Source organism: Danio aesculapii, chromosome 23 (assembly GCF_903798145.1).
Source record: "Danio aesculapii chromosome 23, fDanAes4.1, whole genome shotgun sequence".
NCBI lineage: Eukaryota > Metazoa > Chordata > Actinopteri > Cypriniformes > Danionidae > Danio > Danio aesculapii.
The window spans coordinates 25,621,848-25,629,701 of record NC_079457.1 but is presented as its reverse complement, the minus strand read 5'-3'; positions in this window follow the sequence as shown (position 1 = coordinate 25,629,701).

Below are 7,854 nucleotides of genomic sequence, written 5' to 3'. Positions count from 1 at the left end.
TTGCTTGCTGAAGTGTGTCAGAGGCGTACAGACACACGCCAGTGCCAGCTGGCAGGTGTGTGTGTGTGTGTACAGTATGTACGCGCGTGTTTTTTCCCCTGCTTCCTGAAAGCCTGTATTAGAGATTACATCAGGCCCAAAGCAGCCAGGAATTCCTGCCATCATGTGGCTTTAGCAAGCCGTCGGCCTCACGAGACAGACACATGGACACAACACTGCAATTTAGCAACTGCAGCAGAAACCAGATCACGAGTGGTTGAGTGTGTGTGTGTGTGTCTGTGTGTGCGTGTGTGTCTGAATGCTTTTACTAGGCACTGCATGTGCTATAATGGTTTTATACGTCTGTGCCGATTCAGATGGCACATATGCAGCGTTCCTCTATTTCTAAAGAGCGTCGGACAGCTGTGTGCTCATCCATGGCTGCGTGTTTATGTTTGTCTTTCCAAAGAGCCGATCAGATTTCCTTAAACCACGTTCAGATGAGGTCTAATGATGACAGAATTTAAAAGCCTTTAATCTGATAATGTGTTCCAGTGTTTTATGGATGTCATTTAGCATGACACTGATATGTTAGAGACGTGATGTGCGCATATGAGAAGCCAGCCGAGCAGGACGGACAAGTTGTTAAGCTCTCAGATGAACAGCGTATATGAAGTACCATCTGAGGCTTTAAATATTGTCAGTTTAGTCTGATAAAAAATTATTGGACTATTTATTTATTCAATTCTTCTATGACAAGCATTTAAAATAGATTGTAATTCGATTATAATTTATTTATTGCTACTTATATTAGGGCTAGTTATATAATATAATATAATATAATATAATATAATATAATATGTTTTAGTATAGATTTAAATTTTTAGTCAGCAATTTGTTGCACTGCTAATATATTTAAATGCATAAAACTAAATTAATGTATTTGAATTAAAATAAGTATATTTTATATACAGTCGGGCCTGAAATGATTCATACCCCGGGCAAATTTACTTAAAGTTACTTTTATTTAACCAGCAACTTAATTTTTGACCAGAAATGACACAGGCTTCTCCCAAAAGATACTAAGACAATATACAAGAGGCATCATTGTGGGGGAAAAATATTTCTTTAAGTAAAAATATTTCTTTAAGTCGGAATTTGCCAGAATTATGAATAATTTCAGGTGTTCAGGCTTGTAAATAAATGAGCAGTATTACACTTGTAGCAGTGCGATATGGCTGTATATCGGCACTGGTGAGAGGTGTGTATTAGCACAAGGCCTCAGGCCGAGTGCCTTTGTGTCCCACCAGTGACGATATATAGCCATATCGCACTGCTACGAGTGTGATATTGCGTTTATACAACAGTTCGACGGCATAATTGTGTATATAAAAAATAAAATCAAACATGGAGAGTCTCCTTTTGTATGAGGAACTACTTTCTTCCGCCATTCATTCACATCTGCAGCTGATGTCAGAACAGCCGAAACCGTTGCTAACTCACCAACGTCACTTTAGAGCTAGTATTTAAATGATTCTCTTGCGTAATATATAAAGTGTTGACAAAGCAGGTGATTTCACTCACATTTTTGGATTATAAAGCTGAACGGCATGAAATGCCATCAGTCTAGAGACATTTCCCAAATTGCACAGCCCTATTATCAGTAATTATTCACATACTTTATAAATGCAATACATAGTGTTCTAGTCATACAATATAAAACATTAAGACTAAATTATTGTTGGTTCAGAGCAATTGGATATAGGCAGGGCCGGATTAACGTAAGGGCTAACCGGGGCTGAAGCCCCAGGGCCCACGGAAGGAGGGGGCCCTTGATTGGCTGAAGAATTCATTTGCACTATGACGTTGAAAACGCCTCTTTGCTGAATAGCATGAAATGCCATCAGCCTAGAGACATTTCCCAGATTTTCCTAGTTGCAATATCATAATAATTAACTCCAAAAAAGCCAAAGCAACACAATCACTACCAGATTATTGTTGTGTTTGCGATAAGGAAAAACGCTAAACACATGCGGGCATTTCTTCTTTTTTCTTTTTACTGAACTAGTCTGCAGTAACGAAAACAGGAGACTAATTAGAAACAAACAGATGGCCAACCAAAAAGTAATTCAGGGTTATACAAAAGGCCAACACAAAATACATACATTCCTGATATGAGTCCCATCTCACACTTAATACACTACAAGTACTATGGTATAAATACAGCACTGCAACATACAAAAAAGAGAGAGATCGACTTAGAATGTCACTTACCAGATTTATAATAATCTTATCAGCTGTAGTTTGTAGTTTTATGCTAAAATTTTCTCCTCTCAGGGCTTATTATGTGGTCTCTGTCACCATCTTGTGGATGGAAAATGTCAACCATCTTTGCTCTGCTACAAAACAACTATATTCTCGCCTAAAAAAGCCTCAAAAGTACATTATGTTGTCCCAACAGCTGCAATGTTTGTCGAACTGTAGTCCTCTGCTTGCCAATCGTGTGGTCAGAGTAATGCACAAGAGTGAAGAGGCTGTACAAGTTCTGATATTGCAGAATATCACACAGCTATCAGCCAATCAGATTCGAGAAACAGGCAGAACTCTTGTATAAAGGAGTATATTTAATAAGCCATCAATAAGGTAAAATGTGAAAAGGAAAACCATAAATGACTTAAAACAGCATTTTTGTCTAGTATTTCACATTACAGTTACTTGAAAAACATGAAGTAAAATCAGCAATTTTACTAAATTTATTCAAATCAGATTAGCAACTTATTTTGTTTTAGTTTTACTTTTTATAAATTTATTTGGAAACTTAGTTTGTTCATGTAAGCAAATGAGTTAAAGGAATTCCCCCATTTATCACTATTCATTCCATGGCTAGTTAACAATTCATGTTAAAATTACAACTAGAGGAATCTGCTTGAAGTTTGTTCAAGGAAAGCCTCACCCTGTTTCTACACCCCACCCCCCATTCCCCTGTCCCGCGATGATGTCAGCATTCATGTGAGGTACTGTAGCGCAGTCAGCGTTGGGCTGGTACTGAAATAGTCTCATAATTACAGGTGTGTTTGCTCAGACTCAGATAACGCTGTGGTCGCAACGGAATATTGTATCAGCAGATGCTGTAAAAAGGCTTTACTGGTGCCTCTCGCTAGGACTGAAGAGCAGGATACCAAGATAACATCACATGCGCTACTTAGCCCTCTCTTGACCTCAACCTGTTTTTCATAGGCAAATGCTAGTTTCAAGGGTTAACATATGTGTGTGTGCACACACTTACTAACCACTATGACGTTTTATTATGTGTCATAATAACTTGTCTCCAAACAACACTGCAGAAAAACAGTGGTACAAAGGTATGTTCAGTATTGGATTTTAAAGCATATTATTACAGGGACTAACACTGTAAAAAAAATTGTTACATAACAGTGACTGTATTTTGTGATTAACATGTGATTTCCATTTATTTATGGTTATGAATTGAAATATGGGACCTTTATCTCTGCTCTGTTGACGTTTCATTTTGAAAATTCAACTCTTCAGTTTAACAAAGTGGCTTTTACTGACATTTTAGTCGTTTGAAATAATATAATTAGTATTATATTCATTCATTCATTTTCTTCTCAGCTTAGTCCCTTTATTAATCTGGGGTCACCACAGCGGAATAAACCACCAACTTATGCAGCATATGTTTACGCAGCGGATGCCCTTCCAGCTGTAACCCATCACTGGGAAATAATTAGTATAATAGTATAATAAATATTATAATAGCAATTAAGTCTGTAATAAAACAGAAAAAAGTTCTGGCAGATTATTATTATTAGGTGTTTGTACCATAACTTTTAACACCAACCCTAGATCACTTTAAAAATATTAAAAATGTCAATAAAAGTCACTTATTCAGCATCTAAATTGTGGATGAAAGGTCTCATTTTGCAATTTTTGAGCATAAAAACACACATACAAAAAACATGCATCACATAATACAGAAAACTGTTTATTTATGATTTTTCATAGTAAAATATGGCACACAAATTGAAAAACATCAATGCTTTTTCTTGTTTTCTGGTACAAATACCTAAACACACTTAAATCAAACTACTTGACAAGCAAAAATGCTTTTTTTCGCTTCTCTTAATTTTTTAAGAAAATGAGCCTTGAATACAGATTTATTAAACATTATTAATCACCACAATAGTGCAAAATCCCATAAAAACGCATTTAGTTTTGCGGCTGATCTACTGACAGTGTGCAAAATAAAGAACGCAGACACAGCAGCTCATTTCCATAATGACCAAAGCAATCTATCAAGAGCAGAGCGATTTAAAAATAATGTGGCTTGATAATCGATATGTTCAGATAATGTCGTCCTCTGACATTCTAAAGAATGATCGCAAGTGGCAAATTCGTTTCCTTCTGATTCAAGCTCACTGTTCTATGAGTTTCTCTTTCAGAGGAAAACCTCAAGCAGAAATAGTTAAGCAAAATAGCGTGCTAGTAATTTCACTTTCATTAGTGTAATCTTCATATTTATGATAAATGTTGTTTTTAGTGGATTATTTTTTATATAGGATTACTGCGCATGACTACCCACTAGGGCTGCATGATGGTGGAAAAATCTGATATTGCAATGTTGTATTTTTCTGCTTTTCTTAATTTGTTTTGTCTTGTTTGTAGTCCAAACATAAAAAAAAAAGACCAAGTAAAAATAGTGATTAGTTTTCACCGACAGAAGAAATAAATGAAAATGAAGAGGTTTTTTAGCTTGTTTTAAGGAAATTATCTGCCAGTGAAGTAAAATAATCTTGTTTTCATTTTGAAATGTAAATATTTAGCTAGAAACAAGACAAAAATTCTAAGAAATAAATGTTTTTTGCATAAATCATATAAATTCTATATAAATACAGTGATTAAATACAATTTTGTAGCACCTGGTCAACTATAATTCAGACTGGACATTGCATATCTTTGCATTGTGACTTTGCGATGCACACATTGCAATATCGATGCTGAAACGATATATTGTGCAGCCTTACTCAGAACAGAAAATGGTATCTGAATATATTTTTAACTAACCATAATTAAATCATTTTTGCTAGTGCTATTTTGTTTTCATTTAAGTTGTGACAAGTTCTTATCTTGATGAGTAATACATTTAATCATTCATTCAAAACAGATTCGTTCATTAATCAATACTCAATTTGTTCAAGAACTCTAACCTGATTTCACCAAGTAGGATATCTTTCTTGATTAATATCTATGCTGATCCTGGAACAACGTTCCAATCAGAATTAAGGGATACGTTTATGTTTAGTTTAGACTTTCATTTCAGTTTATGCACTTCTACACGAGTGTTATCCAACTATTATTCCTTTGATTTTGAGTATTATTTACATTTATGGTTAGTTTTAGGAATAGGTATGGATTACATTTTCAAACAGAAATTATGTTCTAGGATCAACATAGATGTTAATCCAGGATCGCATCGTACTTGGCAAAATCATGATGTACGTTCAAGAACTCTTAACTCTAACTTTTTTTGGAACTATTTTCACACATAGTTGTATGTAAAACGTAACATCTTGCTTGTAGAGTCATGCTCACATAATATATATTAACTTAATCATATAAATATAAAACAAATATTTAAAAACCCGATAGGCATGGGCCGGTATAAGATTCTGACGTTATGATAACCTTGGATAAAAATATCACGGTTTCACGGTATAACGGTATTATGATTACGGCTCTAAAATATATTCTACAATACATTTTATTTTGAGAAACATTTAAAATATTTTGGAAGAGTAAACATAAGGCTAAATCAGGCTAAATTACAGTAATTATTGACTTTTGCTGTCTTAATTTGTTCCGAAAACAGATTTTTTGCTATTTAAAACGGCATCTATAGATATATTTCCTGCTGAAGATACTGTTGTCCTAAAAAACAAAACAAAACAAAAAAACGTAAATAAAAAAATCGTGCACATACCTTAGGATCGGTATAGCAGAAAATTTTGACTGTTTTAAAACCTTGACTTTTCCAAACTGAGGTATACCTTGAAAACGGTTATCGTCCCATGCCTTAAACCCATAGAGGGATTTTTTCCCTTTTATAACTTTAACTATTTAAACTTCCTTCTAATAGACTTAATCACATAGTGAATACTTTTAAATGGCTTCCACGTTGTTAGAACAATTTTGATGTGAAAGTCAATACACGTCACACACAGACAGGCAATCTGACAGAATTTAATCATCATCAAAAATACGGCAAATAAATCTTGAGCTTAAAAAAGTTTCCGTGTTTTTGTACTAGAAAAATAAGACAAAAAAACAGTGTGGAAGCTAATAATGCAAGTGCTTACACCTCACTTCCAGACTCTGATATGATTTAAGTCATCGTGCAGCAGCCACACCACTATTATTTTCATCACTTTCTTTCTCTCTTTCACTTTTTATTACTCTTTAATTGTGCCTCTACTTTCTCTTCCTCACTGTTACGCTCTCCCACCCACATGATAACTCTCTCCCACTCCTTTCCAAACCTTCTCGCTAAGTGCGCAGAGGCCCTTCTTCTTTGGCAGAGCCCTTAGGAGCGAGGCTGCCTGCCCAAAATAGCTGCCCTGTGGGGAATACCAGCAGATAGGGCCTTCACACTGCTTGCAGTAGGTGAACAACAAATCCGGGACCGGACAGAGCCATCCTCTCCCCATATGACACACTCATGCCAGCGATCTTGCTCTTTCACATGAATCCGATCGTAGAGTTTCTTACAGCCAAATATAAGCTGAACCCTTTGAACCGAGATTCAGCGTTTATTTGAGAAAAAGTGAGTCACGGCTCTATTTGCAGTGACGAGGGCGAGCATAGTTCATATAAGTAATAAAGGAAGGTGTGCTTTCCCCTCCCTGAGGTGTGGCGGCCTCTCAAACTCATGTGTGTTTTTTTTCTGAGGATCAAGAGTTTCTGTTGGATGTAAGCTATATGGGCTTGTTTACACTGGATGGAGATTTAGCGAGGTATAGCCGAACTGTCGTAATGTGTAGGAAGAGTGCTATGTCAGAGTTTCCTCAGGGTTTGAGTCTTGTGATTATTAAAGGTAAGTGTTGTGGGTACTGGCAGAGCTTTTACTGAATGCTAACTTGGAAGTCAGTGTCATTTAGTTAGAATGAAATCATATTTCTGATATGGGAACTGTGATTTTTGGTACTTTCTGTCCTCATAGTCATAGAGGCATCAATGTCCCCTTTGTACTTTTCATTTTCTGCTTTCTCTTAATCAGTAATTTTGTCTTATTTAGAGTAAAATGTTAATACAAAAAAAATTTACACATAAAAACTTTACATATTTTAAACATTTCTCTAATGTTTGCCAATTCAACATGGTATGTTATACCAAAATGTATGTGATATATACAGTTGAAGTCAGAATTATTATCCCCCCTTAATTATTAGCCCCCCCTTTTATTTTTTCCCCCAATTTCTGTTTAACAGAGAGTTTTTTTTAACTCATTGAGTTGAACTACTTTTATTTGTTTGTTTTATTGTTAAGCTACAGAAAAGCTACAGTAAGTTAAATGAAATGTTTTAATTTAAATGCTGTAACTTAGTTAAAATGTACACACTGTCACCCGAAGTTAGCATTGAACTCCACAGTGTTATAAATGTGATTATGTCTTTATCGCAATAAGTTATATAGTTAATGCTGCATTGGTTAACACAATTCAAAGTGATCTTTTCTATTTATTTTTAAATATTATGAAATAAATTAGGAAATTACCCATGGCAACTTTAATGTGAAATAGTTTGGTATACTATATATTTATCTTCGGGCCACGGCTCTCAATGATATTAGCACCCCTGCTCT